Raw genomic sequence first — 15,580 nt, forward strand, 5'->3', positions numbered from 1 at the left:
TTGGAAAGCTAGCCCAATGATAGGCTGATCATAGTGTCTGCTGCTACTAACCCCAAGTGATCAGCTATAAGTTGGAGCAATTATTCCATTTCCCTGTAGGACCATCACTACAAGATTTAAGTATTATGCAGGAGTGCTGTCTTCCAATAGGTGGCGCTGTAGAAGTATTGTTCCATCTCCCTTATTTGCATATTACCCAGAGGAGCATGAATGGCCTTATAAGTCTCACTCACCTTCTAGGTGCTCTCCATAAGGAGAAAAGATAGCATTCCTGACCCACATCTCAGGCTCTAACTAGCCAAGCCAGAAACCTACTGCACACAGATGAGGGGCAAACACCCCCAAACAACTGTCTGTGTATGGATTCTGCTTGGCTTTCAATTCCCAGTCATTGTTACAAGGCTTGTATAAAGTGTCTGACAGTGACTTGCTGGAATGCTTCCTTCCAATAGGTGGCGCTGCAGAGGTATTATTCCATCTCCCTTATTTGCATATTACCCAGAGGAGCATGAATGGCCTTATAAGTCTCACTCACCTTCTAGGTGCTCTCCATAAGGAGAAAAGATAACATTCCTGACCCACATCTCAGGCTCTAACTAGCCAAGCCAGAAACCTACTGCACACAGATGAGGGGCAAACACCCAAAACAACTGTCTGTTTATGGATTCTGCTTGGCTTTCAATTCCCAGTCATTGTTACAAAGCTTGTATAAAGAGTCTGACAGTGACTTGCAGGAATGCTGCCTTCCAATAGATGGCGCTGCAGAAGTATTGTTCCATCTCCCTTATTTGCACATTTCCAACTAAAATTCATCAGTCCTATGGAATGAGAGGACCTCCTTATAATTACTACTTGGTATATAAAATGTTTTTTTCTGAAGCAGCCAAGCCTTTTAAAGATCACACTACATAAATAATAGGAAAGTTGAGACCAACAGGTGTTAGACCCACATGTTGCAGGGTGGAGAACTATCTATAGAAAAGAGCTTCCTTATGATTTCTGCTCTGGGATGCCCTTTTCTCTATGTATGCTCTTTTACTGATAGGTTAATAGATGAGACATTCCAATGGTAGGTAACAAGGCACTTTAAAACACTTGCCTGGAAGGGGGCCATGAAGCTCTACATTCTGAATCACCAAGTCCCCTGTGAAAACTACTATGTATAACCAACAAGTGATCAGCACCACAGACCCTTCAAGCTAAAATCAGCGGGGCAGACATGCAAAGCCCAAAGGAAATTGAATCACCAATCCTGGCAAAGTCCAATATAGAAAAGTGAGGGCAGCAGACTTTGGTGCAGTGCAATATCCAATTTTCTGTATTCCTCTGCGACAGATAAAAGCAGTAACGTTTCTACCGACTTGACAAAGACCCCAAGTGGGTGGAAACGTTACTGCTTTTATCTGTCGCAGAGGAATAAAGAAAATTGGATGTTGCACTGCACCAAATTCTGCTGCCCTCACTTTTCTATACTGTGAAAATTACTAATCATGGCCGGCCTTAGCAATGTGCAGTCACACAGGGTGCCAGGCACAAGCATGTAGGGAGACATCAGGTGGATGTAGGCTGGGGGCGCTCTCCCCCATTAGGTCTGCCTGACCTTTTTTCATCGTGTGGCACTAATCATCATCCTCCTGGCTCTGACTCCTACCATCTGATGTTCCGAAGCGCCACTCTTGGCCCATTGGCACCCTCACAACCAAATCACTTCGCTCTGCTACTATCTATGTACTGTGGCTGGCTTGTATTGTATTTATAGTAAGAGCTTGGTTCTGGTGCTGTATTAACCCTTTCCAATCCACTGCCTGACGTCTTCCTACATTCTGATTGAAGCTTGTACAGCTCCCTTATCAGAAGACATCCTACAGGATATTCTTACCGTCTATTGCCAGCCACTCCGCTGTTGGAGCCTCTCTGGCGCACACACACTGGCTTCAGCCAGCAGATGGCACCGTTGTATAACAGCAAAAAGAGAAAGCCTTTTAGGAAAACCTGAATCCAAAATTGGATTGGAAAGCGTTAATGTTATGAGATTAGTTTTGGTGCCGCATTTATGTTATGAGTTTGGTCTTGGTACTATATTTATATATTGAGCTTGGTTCTGGTGCTGTATCAATATACTTAGGTTAGTCCAGGTGCTGCATTTATGTACTGAGCTTCGTTCTGGAGTTTCATTTATGTTAGGAGCTTGGTTCTGCTGCTGTATTTATGTATTGAGCTTAGTTCTGGGACTGTATTTGTCATGATCTTGGTTCTGATGCTGCATCTATGTTATGAACTTGGTTCTGGTGCTATATTTATGTACTGAGCTTGGTTCTGGTACACTATTAACTCCTTGAGCTGTTCTGATATGGGTTTGCTGCTATCTTGCTACTTTCTGAACAAGCAGAATACAGGCAGACTGCCTATAGGTGCAGTTTTTATACAATGATGGCTGGGAGGAGACAAAATCTGAATAGGGTACCATATTATCTGGGGCTGACACTGCTAATATACTCATTAGACTGATCTATAACACCTTGAACAGATATATGAATTAAAGGTCTTTCCAGTACTAGAAAAAGGGTCTACATTTTTTTTTGTGCCAGAAACAGCGCCACTCTTATCCATAGGCTGTGCCTGGTATTGCAGCTGTGACCTAGTCAAGTGCAACTGCAGTAACTGCCAGACCATGAACAACCTGTTTAGGCCCCAGTTTTCATTCCCTCATAGCACCATGTAGGACACAAGATGTGCTGTGTGCTCGCAGCCATATTCGTTAGGGCCGTGATGACAGACTGTTTCAGTGTGTTCTCTTCCTTGTAGTAGATTTGCAGAATGTTTTGGCAATAGATGAGTAAATTATTTACAACTGTACATTCGGGCTGTTAAAAACTATTTGCTTGTTTCATTAGGGAGTGGGGACAATGTGCGAGAAAAGAAAAAAAGCAAACAGATTTTAATAGCACGTAACTGGCTGTGAGACTCCGCAGGCACTTTGCCTGGTGAGCTTACAATCCAAATGTTCTGCCGGGCTGGAAAAAAAAAAACTTCCTTGTCTTGTAAATGTAGTCTTGGCTGCCGGACAACCCATCTGTCTCCTGCTCGGCGATCAATTGTCTTCGTACTGACATATCTTGCAGGAAGTTTGGGCAGTGATCGGCCCTCATGCTTACAACTCGGCAACTTTCTTCCCTATCTCGCTGATACTATAGGGATGTGCATTCCTTGCTGTGAATCTATCTTGTCAGAAATCCTGATTACTGCTGTATCCAAGTACTACTTGGAAAAGCCAGAGGTCTTCAGAGTCAGCCAAAATAAGCAGAAAATACTTGTGTGTGCCAACTCCCAGCTGCCATACCGTCCTCGCTCAGCTTCTGCTGTTTTGTAATCATTCACACACATCTACTTTCAAACCCAAACTAGGATTTCAGCCCTTTAGTTTAAGTTGTCGAGGAAAACATGTCAGGCCGTACCTGTAAGAAGGGTATTCTGGGCACTAGGCAAGAACCATTGGTAGTCTGTGGTCCAAGGAACCCAGAGGACTATTGTCCAATGCCCAAGAAGCTCACCCATTCCTTGTCCAATGGCGCAAAGAGGACAAGGTCCAATAAATGATTCCTCTCAGTGTAGTTCGATGTTTTCTCAGGTCATACTATGTTTATAGTCCAGTTTGAAAAGCAGCCAGTCCTAAAAACACTATCTCCCCCCCTTGAGTAGATCTTAAACTCCCCATGGAGTTTAAGATATACTCAAGTGATATGGTATATAGTCCAGGTGGAAGGCAATCCAAGTGATAGAAAGGCCATGTGATGCTTATTGTGTGTTTTACGTGAAAACTGTGGCCCGTTTATGAGAATTTATACAAGCAGGGATAACATACACTGTCCTACCAAAAGTAACTGGACAGCTGAGCAAGAATTAAAAGTAGTATTTATTTACACATGTTAATACTTAGTGGGGCTCCTTTGGCCCTAATGACATCAGATACATTCCGTGGCATACTTTCTACTAACATTTGATACACTTCAGTTGGTATTTCCCTCCACTCATCCTGCAAATGTCTGGCAAGTTCTCTAAAAGAAGATGGACGCTGTAGATATTTCCTGACTCAACGTTCTAGTTCCTTCCAAAGATGGCCAGTATGGTTCAGATTGGGAACTCTGTGCAGCCGGTCCAATTGTGGAATATCAGTATTCTCAAACCAACATAAAGCAGCGTCAAATTTGTAACAAGAATTTGTCTAGAATGCCCGGGTCCACCTCCGTGTTCATGGTTCTTGTCACTACAACCACGGACCGAGACCATGCCACGTAACACATCCCCAGAACATAATGGAACCTCCACCGTACTTATCTGTTGGCACAACACACTCGGGCAAAAGGTGTTCCCCAGCCTCCTTCACACCCATCCGAATTAAACATGGAGTTGTGTGATTCGTCACTCCATAAAACGTTCTTCCATTGCTCAACTGTCCAATGATGATGCTTCTTGCACCACTGTAGACAGGCGGATGCATTCAGCTTCGTAATGGATGCCTTGTGTGCATCGGCATAACCCATATAACCAATATCATGCAGTTCCCATAACAAACTATGGCTGACACCTCCAAGGGTCTACATTGTATATAGCATGGTTTAGGATACTTGTAATATGGCACGATCCATTCTACGGATAGGGAAGTCCCAATACTTTTGGTAGGTTAGTATTAATGTATACTAGACAACTGCTATACAAGGGTGTAACTCGAAGCTCCAATGTGAACTATGTAACACAGCCCCGACCTTCCATGCACCATTTATAATACTGTTGTCTTTGGACTCCTCGGGCACCGGGACCCAAGTTCCTCTGCTACCACTTCATCCCATACAACTATGCTGCTCTTTCAGTAACCCCCATCATTATAGATGTATGTATGTGTTTTCTGACCTCTCCATAACATGAAATACAACCTAGTGTCAGTTTAATAAGCAGGTAGACCCTACAGGCAATTCTGCAATGTCTCGCTCTTTCCCTGCCCTAGGATTAGAGTACGGGGATCGCCTGGAGCTTTCCTGCCCACAGTGTCTTATTCTATACAGATTCATAATTCATTTTTTTCTTGCTGGAAAGGCTGAGCTATAAATTATGTGTTAAGCCGCTGAAATTCCTTCTCTTGCCTTATAGACCAACCTCCAGGAGGCCTATAACCTACAGCACCATACTTATTAAAGACTTTCCATATCAGCTCCACATTTCGGTCCTGCCCTACAAAGATTTAAAGGCCTCAAATATTTGAAACTTCCTTTCCGCGGTGATCCAAAAATCCTATTTATCTTGTGTATATCTTTGAGATTCCCTTGCTCTAACACTTTGGCTCAACCTGTTTCCTGCCACTGACACCAGGGAATGGCTTTACCATCTGCTGGAGACACCCTAATAAGGAGACTGCAACCACTTCATATTATTGATCAAGTTACCTCCTCCAAGACCCAACAGCGATGGCTCAGGAAATTCTCTGCCAGCTAAAACAAGATTATTGATAAAGTTACCAGTTACTAAATGCAGCCCAAATGCGGGGGGTCAGTAATCAGCACGTTGGTGACAAAGCATTATTTATTATAGAAACCTGCAAAATTCATGTACTGTACCTTTAAAGGAAGCCTGCTGTAGTTATATTTCAAGCATTAAAGGGGATGTTCAGGATTAGAAAACGGTGGCTGATTTCTTCCAAAAATAGCGCCACCCCCTGTTTACAGGTTGTGGGTGGTATTGCAGCTCAGCACTATTCACTGTAATGTCTTGGTGACATTCAAAGTACATGTACGTCAGTCGGCTGTGTGTGGGGTTTGTATGGAGCGTGCTTGGGAGACGAGTTTGCTTCATACATGAATGAGTGTCGGCTGTTGACACCCAACCACAGCGGATGCGATCGGAGTGAGGTCTGATTGCGGCTGTTAATGATTTTAGTGCTGCAGTCAAGTCTGATCACCACCGATCGGTTGATTGTCTGGCCTGTTGTTAGTGCAGTGGGACCAGATGTCTGTACTGGTGGTTGGGGCCTGAAAGTGTAATAGCCAACTTCACTCCCGTTGAAATCAATAGGAGCAGTGCCTCCCATTACCCTTTCGGAACCTCATTGTAGTCAGAGCCATAAGTGTAATAAAAAGTTAATTTCAATAAGATGGAAACCGACTATTATTACACTTCTGGCCCGACCCACAATGCGGACGTCTCGCTGGAGGATAAGCTCATCAGCAGGGATCCTGAGTTGTGGACTTCCATTGACCAACTATTGATGACCTACCCTGAGGATAGGTCGTCAATAGTAAAAGCCCAAAATACCCTTTAAATGGCAGATTAACACCTAGAGGTCTAGAATGCCCCCGCCTCCACCCTCTCTTCCACAATGAGATTGCAGGAGACTATTTGGGTGGCATGGCAGTCAAGGGCCTTGTGAAGACCCACAGAGCTGCCATGAATGCTTGCCTGATAACATGTTCCTGTGGCACATCTTAATATAACACTTATCAGAATACTGTATAATGCAATACTATAGTATTGTAGTATACTGTATAAGAGATCAAACAATCAGAAGTTCAAATTTCCGATGGGGATTTTAAAAAAAGTAAAAATAAGTGAAAAAAATCTATCAATAATTACAATAAAAAAATTTTAAGTTTAAAACTCTCTTTTCCCATATTTATAGACAAAAACAAAAACATAATTAGTTTCGCTTTAACTGTAAAAGTCCAATCTATTAAAATAACTTTATACCATATGGTGATTGCTGACAGAAAAAAAAATGTACATCAGGATTACACTTTTTTGGTCGTTTCATCTCCAAGAAAAAAATGTAATAAAAAGGGACCAAAAAGTAGTATCTACCACACAATGGTAATAATAGAAACCACATGTCGTTCTACACATAAATAAGCCTTCCCATAGCTGCATCGATGGAGAAATAAGAAAGTTGTGGTTGTCAGAAGATGGTAACACAATATATGTATATTTTTTTAAAAGTAGGAAAAAAATCTAAATTTGGGATTGTCATAATTATACCGATCTAGAGAATAAAGTTATCATGTCACTTTTTTCCACACTGTGAACTCCGTAAAAACAAGACCCCCAAAATATGACAAAATTGTTTTTTTTTTGGCATATTTTGTGGTCACTTTGCTTCAAAATTTTTAATTTTGATTTCAATACAGTATATGGTACATTAAAAACTATCATTAAAAAAACAACTTGTCTTGCAAAAAATAAGCCCTCAGACAGCTACACTGACGGAAAAATAAAAAAGATATGATTTTTTTGAAAGTGGAGAGAAGAAATCAAAAATGAAAAAAAGGCTGGTCCTCAAGGGGTTAAAGGGATTTTCCTGGCATTCAACCCCTTTCAGTACTGATGGCCTATCCTGAAGATAGGTCATCAGTAGAGATGAGCGAACGCGTTCGTCCGAGCTTGATATTCGTGCGAATATTAGGGTGTTCGGGATGTTCGTTATTCGTAACGAACACCATGCGGTGTTCTGGTTAATTTAACTTTCTTCCCTGAGACGTTAGCGCTTTTTTTTGGCCAATATAAAGACAGGGAAGGCATTACAACTTCCCCCTGCAACGTTTAAGCCCTATACCACCCCCCTGCTGTGAGTGGCTGGGGAGATAAGGTGTCACCCGAGTATTGAAATCTGCCCCTCCCGCTGCTCGCTATGGATGCATTCTATATGCGCTCAATGGGGCCAGCGGCAGCAGCGCTGACCCCATTGAGAACATATAGAAGACAAATCCTTCTTCTCTGGCACAGCTGTAACAGCTGTAGCAGAGAAGAACGATGTTTGCCCATTGAATTCAATGGAGCGGCAATACAGCATGTTCCACTGAATGCAATGGGCTGCCGGCGATCGCAGGATGAATGGTCGGAAAGGGGTTAAATATATAACCCCTTTCCTGCAATTCATCCAGAAATGTGTTACACTAAAAATATATACCGGCGTATAAGGCGACAGGGCGTATAAGACGACCCCCCAACTGTCACCTTATACGCCGGTAATACAGTGGAGCAAAGAATAAAAAGCATTACTTACGTTTTTAGATGATCTGCGGCGCTCCTGCAGGCTGTCACTCCCTCCTGGTCCACGGCAGAGTATTGCTTTCTCCACGAAAGACTTTAAATCCCTGCCTCCAGAAGCACACGTGCCTTCAGCCAATCACAGCCAATGACAATGATGTCATTGAATGGCTGTGATTGGCTGTGTTTCTGGAGGCGGGGATTTCAAGGCTTGAAATCCCCGCCTCCAGAAACACAGCCTATCACAGCCATTCAATGACATCATTGTCATTGGCTGTGATTGGCTGAAGGCACGTGTCTTCCTGGAGGCAGGGATTTAAAGCCTTTCATAGAGAAAGCTTGTCTGCCGTGGACCAGGAGGGAGTGACAGCCTGCAGGAGCACCGCAGATCATCTAAAAACGTAAGTAATGCTTTTTATTCTTTGCTCCACTGTATTGCCGGCGTATAAGGTGACAGTTGGGGGGTCGTCTTATACGCCCGGTCGCCTTATACGCCGGTATATATTTTTAGTGTAACACATTTCTGGATGAATTGCAGGAAAGGGGTTATATATTTAACCCCTTTCCGACCATTCATCCTGCGATCGCCGGCAGCCCATTGCATTCAGTGGAACATGCTGTATTGCCGCTCCATTGAATTCAATGGGCAAACATCGTTCTTCTCTGCTACAGCTGTTACAGCTGTGCCAGAGGAGGACGATCTTTATGCTGACAGTGGGGGGGGGGCACTCTTGCCGCTATTGTGGCTTAATAGTGGGACCTGTGAACTTGAGATGCAGCCCACCATGTAGCCCCTCGCCTGCCCTATCCATCACTGTGTCATTCCCATCACTTTCCTGAATTGCCCAGATTTTCACACATGAAAACCTTAGCGAGCATCGGCGAAATACAAAAATGTTCTGGTCGCCCATTGACTTCAATGGGGTTCGTTGTTCGAAACGAACCCTCGAGCATCACGGGAAGTTCGTTCCGAATAACGAACACCCGAACATTTTGGTGTTCGCTCATCTCTAGTCATCAGTAGAGATGAGCGAGCGTACTCGGAAAAGCGCTACTCGCTCGAGTAATTTGCTTTATCCGAGTATCGCTGTGCTCGTCCCTGAAGATTCGGGTGCCGCTGCGGCTGACAGGTGAGTCGCAGCGGGGAGCAGGGGAGAGCGGGCGGGAGAGAGGGAGAGAAAGATCTCCCCTCCGTTCCTCCCCGCTCTCCCCTGCAGCTCCCCGCTCCGTGCCGGCACCCGAATCTTCAGGGATGAGCACAGCGATACTCGGATAAAGCAAATTACTCGAGCGAGTAGTGCTTTTCCGAGTACGCTCGCTCATCTCTAGTCATCAGCAGTTGATTGGTGGGGGTCAGATGCTCGGGATCCCTGGTGATCAATTGATCTCAATCCCCGCACTCACTGCAGCAGGGCTGAATGTCCACATTGGAGTCGCAGCCTGAAGTGCCATAGGAGGTCTAGCTCTCATTGATTTCAATTGGTGCAAAGCCTTCTATTACACTTCTGACTCCAACTACAGTGCAGAAATCTGGCTTGGGTGCACTGACAGCGGGCCGCATGATTAGTTGACCGGCGGGGATCCCAAGCAGCAAACCCTGCTAATCAACTATTGGGGACCTATTCTGCGGATAGTTCATCAGTAGTAAAAGGACCAAAAAACCCTTAACCCTTTCCAATCCACTGTCTGACCTCTGAAGACATTATGATTTAAGGCTTTACACCTCCGATGCTGGAAGACGTCCGTCGGGGTTCTCTTACTGTATATTGCCAGCCTCACTGCTGTCTGAGCCTATCCAATGTGTCCCCTCATGCAGTACTGGCTTTAGCCAGCAGATAGTGCTGCTGTATAACGGTAAAATAAAGAGTTAGCCCCCTAGGAAAACCAGTATACCAATTGGATTGGAAAGGGTTAATAAAGTTGTTGGTTTGTCATATTTCTGGTCGCCTATGCAGTAGACAGTCAAGTATACACCAGCCAAGAGCTGGAATAGATGTGTGCCATAGTTCATACCCAATTCTCATGTAAATGATAGTAAATTTGTTGTGCCAAGTGTGCCCGTGCCCTATCCCACTGAGCCCTAGCTACTTATTAGAAAAGCGTTTTTATTAGAGATGAGCGAGTATACTCGCTAAGGCACATTACTCGAGCGAGTAGTGCCTTATCCGAGTATCCTCCCGCTCGTCTCTAAAGATTCGGGGGCCAGCGCGGGTGACAGGTGAGTAGCAGCGATGAGCAGGGGGGAGCGGGGGGGAGAGAGGGAGAGAGAGATCTTCCCTCTGTTCCTCCCCGCTCTCCCCCACCGCTCCCCGCCCCCCGCCGGCCCCCGAATCTTTACAGACGAGTGGAAGGATACTCGGCTAAGGCACTACTCGCTTATCTCTACTTTTTATCTTTCCATCAACATAGTTGTGTGTGGCCTCATTTTTGGGGGTCGTCCATTCGTTTCAATGTAGTTTGAATTTGGACCGTTGTGGAGTTCATGTGACATTTTGATCGCTTTTCATTACATTTTTTCATGCAGATGGGGTGACCAAAAAAGAGCAATTCTGGTGTTGTGTTTTCTGACGAAGTTCACCATGCAGAATAAATAATGTGTTACTTTGTTAGATCAGACTTTTATGGACGCAGCAATACGAAATATGCTTTAGTTTTTTTCATTTTTATGTTTTTACTATAAATATGAGGGGGGGAGGGGTAGACTTTTGCTACCTTTTATTTTTCCTAACAATTAATAAAACTTTTTTTTTAACTTTAAAAATTTTTTTTTTTAGCCCCATGATCATTTGATCGCTAATACAGTATATTGTAATACCTTAGTACTATGTTATACCGCAGTTTGACAGACAGGCCATGCCATCGCATTGGTGTGCAGGGGATAAATATGTGGTGTTTGGAACTGTTGAACTCCAATCATGGCAATTGACAGTGGCACTTAAATCGTTAACTTCCGCGATCATCGTGAGCACTAATCGCTGCTGTTGCTGGCGAATGTCAGCTGGTACCGATACTGCATGTAGCGGGATCGGCTTCCGATTCCACTCTGTACAAACCCAAGTGACGGAGGGCGTACATGTGCACCCAAAAGCATCAGGGGTTTTCTTAAAGTGAAAAAACCTGCACATTGACATACATTTGCATATCCTAATTCTTGTCTGTGATACGGACAAGAATAGGACATGTGATGATTATAGATCCAAATACGAAAAATCGGCAGTATGCGGACCGCCGTTCCCGGGATTGGTGGATTTGGACAGGTGATAAAAGTCTATCTTGGTACAACCACTTAAGCATCTATTCGTACCTAATCTTCTCAAATAGCTAAATGCTGCACTGCATACAGATTGGATGAATCTATTCTGCAGGCTGATACATTCTACCTATACTGATACATTGTTGCAAACCTCCACAGACAAGGAGATGTTGGGCTGCTATTGAGTTTAGCTCAGGGAGAATTTATTAGAATGCATATACTGTAACAAATCCTCAGCTGTAGCTATACAGGAGTATTGTGTTTCGGTTTCTATACACTCAAAGCAAGCGGAAATTGTAGGCAGGCACAAGCACGCAAAGTACCCTCGTTCACTGCACAAAAAAGTCCTAACCCCAAGTTACTTGCACTTCAGGAATATAAATCAGTCCTGTTGGGGTACTATTACATTGCATTTAGCCCCTGCAGAAACACAGCTCTGCTGCATGCCCGCACACACACACAGTCCTGCTACATGCACACAGCTCTGCTACATGCACACACAGCTCTGCTACATGCACACACACAAACACATCTGCAGTTGCCATGTTAAACACTGGTTTTATTAATACTAAATCCCCACATACAGGACCCCCTTTAGCTGCTTCCTGCTCACATGGTCATGATATCATCTACAGTCCTGCTGCTACTGCAAGACCTTTGATCTTTGCTATCCTCTGTTCCTGTGTGTACAGAGGAGGACCTGCACCCCAGGGGAGATATATGGGTGATTTTACAGTGTCATCTGCAGTGATTGGACAGGGAGAAGGAGGACTGTGCAGTTTCTACATGTATGGCTGCAGAGATGATTAATTGATCAGCGCACCACCGGATCATTAAGGCAGTGGTCAGGAGTTTCTGGATCTATCAGACCCCCATTCCTCTGTACGATAAGATGCTTTTCAGCCCAATGTCCACGGGCGGATCTGATTTGCGGGATCCGCACAGGTCACCCGTGCGGAAGATCCGCAAATCAAGTGACCCATAGGGATACAAGTGAAATAGAGTATGCGGATTGGATTTGCAAAACTTTTGTTCCATTTCACTGCTCATTCCGCACAGACGCTTTGATTGAAAATCAATGGAAGCCGCCTGATCCGCGACCCATCCTCAGTTGAATTGTGGATGTGCCGCAGATTCCGCGGGAAAGCAGGAGTTTGAAAGAAGAGAAACTCCACTGTGCATGCACGTCGGTGCACTGGCTGGTCCTTCCGCACAGTGAAGAAAAGAGAAGACCCAGATGGGTAAGTAGAAGTCTCGCATTGTCCTTGGGCACAGGTAAGGTTGGATTCGGAATATGATCTGCCCGTGGACATGAGGCCTTATTCTGCGTCATATTGTCAGAAAAATACGTTTATTTGGGCTGTGTATCTTAGAAAGTTTTGTGACTTTTCACTATATAGTAATTAAACGTTAGTTACATAAACTCTGAAAATCCTGTGACTTATGGCAGACAGATATAGAGTAGTGACTGTAATGACAGGCAGGGGCGTAACTATAAAGGGTGCAGGGGATGCGGTTGCACCCGGGCCCAGGAGCCTTAGGGGGCCCATAAGGCCTCTCTTCTCCATATAGGGAGCCCAGTACTATAAAAAAAGCATTATAGTTTGGGGCCCTGTAACAGGTTTTGCATTGGGGCCCAGAAGCTTCAAGTTATGTCTCTGTGCAGCATGGTTTAGGTATGGGTACAGGTACAGATACAGATAGAGGGGGAGCCCCAGCTCACGTTTTGCATCAGGGCCCCTGAGCCTTTAATTACACCCCTGATTACAGGCAGAAGGAGACAACAACATTCGCCGGAGTAAACTTGTCAATTTTCCCCTGCAGAACTCTAAAGCTGAAAATCTGTCAGTGTAAGTCTGGATATGTCCTGGCCTTCCACTGCAACCCGACCTGTGCCAAGTAATTTTACAAATGCTTAGCATGATAACACGGAGAGATCACTTTTCCAGCAATAAGGAAATGGAGACACTGGGGAAACATAGACACGCTGCTATCAATCACACATTGGCCTTCATTAGTCTGAAGCAAAACTGCTCAACGGTTTCTAAGCTCGGAACTTGAGGGATAGTAAATCTGACCACAAAAACAAAGATAAAGCCCAAAACTGAGATATTCCCTCCATTCATCATCTAAACACTTGTGCTAGAAGAGATTAGATAAAAAACCTGCTTATTTACCAAGAACAGCGCCACCCTTATCCATAGGCTGTGTTTAGTATTGCAGTTCAGCTCCATTTAAAGTGACCCCACAGTTTCAGGACAACAATTCTGTCCCAGGACAATAGGGGCAGGGGGTATATTAGCTGAAGTTGTTCTTCTCTGCCACCCCTCTCATTCTGGTCTTATTTTCAGCTGTTTAAGATGGTCGGCACAGTCTTCAGACTACCTAACCCCCACAGTGGATTGGTAGTGTTAGACTACTAATACACTATACCTGCTGTCTGATTGGCTAGAGCTGCTCATGTGATCAGCCTTGGCCAATTACGGTGCATTAGGTAGTTAGAAAACTGCTGCAGCAATTTTCGGACGGCCACAAACAAGACCTGAAACTGGTGGATTGGAGAGGTGTCAGAGAAGAACCACTGCAGGTTATATATTCCCCTCCCTCTACTGTCCAGAGTTTTGTCCCAAACCTGGACAGTTGCTTTTAGTGAATGCTGCAATATAGACCTAGCCTATGGACAAGAGTGAAAAATTACTAGACATTTTTCACTTATCCCATAGCTACTTATATGGTATTTTGACAATCGAAACCACTTTCTTCCACCAGGGGGAGTAGTGGACATAGAATAAATGGGGCAACATAGCAAAATCTTACATGGGTTCTCCATTATTGTCTCCGGTTTACCTTGTTTCTCTTTCCACGTCCTTAAAAATGACCCAATTTTCCAACACATTGGATGAAGGTCCTACATATGTTAAAGAATGGATGGTGCAAGTAGAGCTGATGCCCCGCTCTCCAAGAACCCAATAATAGTTGCATGGTCTGCCTCTCTGATACGTACGCTCTGGACTAGACGCAAGGATTTTGCAACAACTCTACTGCAAAGTAATACGTACAAATCTCTGGAGTTCAGCATCCTAGTCAACAGCCTGACCTGCTTTGGCACCATGCCAACATACACTGAATGGCCACCTTACTATGGACACTTATCTAGTAGTACGTTGGACCTTCTTTGGCCTTTAGACATGCATTAATTCATCATACTGTCCATCCACAGGTATCAGATGACCCAGGATGGGCCAAGAAAACATTCCTCACACCATTACTCCACCAGCCTGACAGGAAGGGTTCATCAATTCATCTGGATTCCTGGACCAGTTGATGTTTTTCCACTGCTCAGTGATCCAACTTTTGTGCTCTTCTCCACACCGGAGTCTCACTTTTCTGCTTCTCTTAGACACAATGGCGCTGGAACTAGTTGTCTACTATCCGTACCAAGTTACAACGAGCTACGCATTCGTATAAATTAGTTGGCGCATCATTGTATTCAGCTGCAATTTGCTTGATTGGTGCACTGCCTGTTCGTCAGAACGAATCCTGACATCCTCCTCTGACCCCTTATGTTGATGAGTTGTTTTTGTGATCAGGATCTTCTTTAATGGATGTTTTTCCTCAATCACCCTTCTAGGTACTGTATACTATCCACACCATTACAGGAGAAAACCCCACAAGATTGGCAGTTTATGACATACTGGCCCCGGATAGATGATCCAGTCTCATCGCTCAGATCGCGCGATTTTCCCATCTTATGTGGATTCATGCTGATATTGATCCATGGAAAACTTGCAACTTTCATGCTGCACTCTGGGGTCACATATCTACTATCTACATAGGGAAACTCCAATTGTTAACGCACTAAGGACCAAGAAAACTTACAGCACTAAGGCCTCATGTCCACGGGCAAAATAGGATTTAAAATCCGCAACGGATCACCCGCATGCGGATCCGCATCCCATCCGCCGAGCGGATGTGCCCGGCGCATTCGCGCGGCACGTAGCCGGCGTGCCGAGCACATCCGCCGGCCGAAGAAAGAAGATCCGGCCGTGAAGAGGAGAAGAACTTCCCGGTCCGCTGCGGGTGAGTTAATTCTTATTTTAAGCGCTCATGTCCGCGGGGCAGGAGGGACCCGCTACGGATTCTCCATGGAGAATCCGTAGCGGGCCTGAATTTCCCCGTGGACATGAGGCCTAAGTCCTGGGCTTCAATCACGGCTGATAGCAAAACTACGGCATGAGATTAAAGCTACTGCAATCTCTCAGTAGTAAGTTGGGTCCTTGGCTGTTAGTCACAGCAGAA

General features: G+C 44.6%; 1 protein-coding gene across 1 annotated transcript in view; it reads right to left on the reverse strand.

The window, feature by feature from the left end:
- The window catches only part of WNT4 (Wnt family member 4), an 85,115-nt gene that overhangs the window by 45,353 nt on the left and 24,182 nt on the right, over positions 1 to 15,580 (reverse strand). The window lies entirely within an intron of this gene.

Source organism: Eleutherodactylus coqui, chromosome 6, assembly GCF_035609145.1.
Source record: "Eleutherodactylus coqui strain aEleCoq1 chromosome 6, aEleCoq1.hap1, whole genome shotgun sequence".
Taxonomy (NCBI): Eukaryota; Metazoa; Chordata; class Amphibia; order Anura; family Eleutherodactylidae; genus Eleutherodactylus; species Eleutherodactylus coqui.